This window comes from Rhinolophus sinicus, chromosome 2, assembly GCF_057876585.1.
Source record: "Rhinolophus sinicus isolate RSI-liver-muscle chromosome 2, RSI-T2T, whole genome shotgun sequence".
Classification (NCBI taxonomy): domain Eukaryota; kingdom Metazoa; phylum Chordata; class Mammalia; order Chiroptera; family Rhinolophidae; genus Rhinolophus; species Rhinolophus sinicus.
Window position 1 is genome coordinate 87,455,004 of NC_142502.1, and position 660 is coordinate 87,455,663.

The window sequence follows — 660 nt, forward strand, 5'->3', positions numbered from 1 at the left end:
CCTCTTTTCCAACTAGGCGAACACATCACATCTCAGATTGCTGCAGAGCCAACCTAAGTAGAACTCTCTTCTTTCTGTACACGTATTAGAGGTTTGGTTTTCATCTTTAACATAACTAGCTTTTCAACAGGCCTGTCCCATATTAAACTGCAGTGTCTTATGAAGTGTCTTTTCAAGTCAGTATGAACTTGAAAGCAACTGTGGCTGAAGATGTTGATTTCTCAAAATACATGACTATTCGACTCTAGCTTTATTTGAATCACCAAAACCAAATCTGAATCTGGTCGAGGTGTGCCAAAGACAAACTCTGAAATTCACACTAGTACTATTAGCGAGGTAATAATGTACAGTTTACTCAGTGGCAGGCTCTCTCCCAACTTTAATTCTGCAAAATTCTGGGTTTACATGATCCTCTACTGTTCTTTTAGGAACAAAGATGATGGGGTGAACTTGTTGAAGAGTTCCAGTCCTAAGGGATTCACTCTTTCTCACTTAATTATCACACATTTGTAAGGTGTATGGATGAGGTCAGAGGATAGATATCTATGGGCTGTGGCTGCATTTAAAGATCAATGATGACATGGGGCAATGCTTCTTAAGCCTCAGCGGCTATCCTAGAACTGCTTATTATTCTGACGTTGAAAAAAGGCCATCCAAATA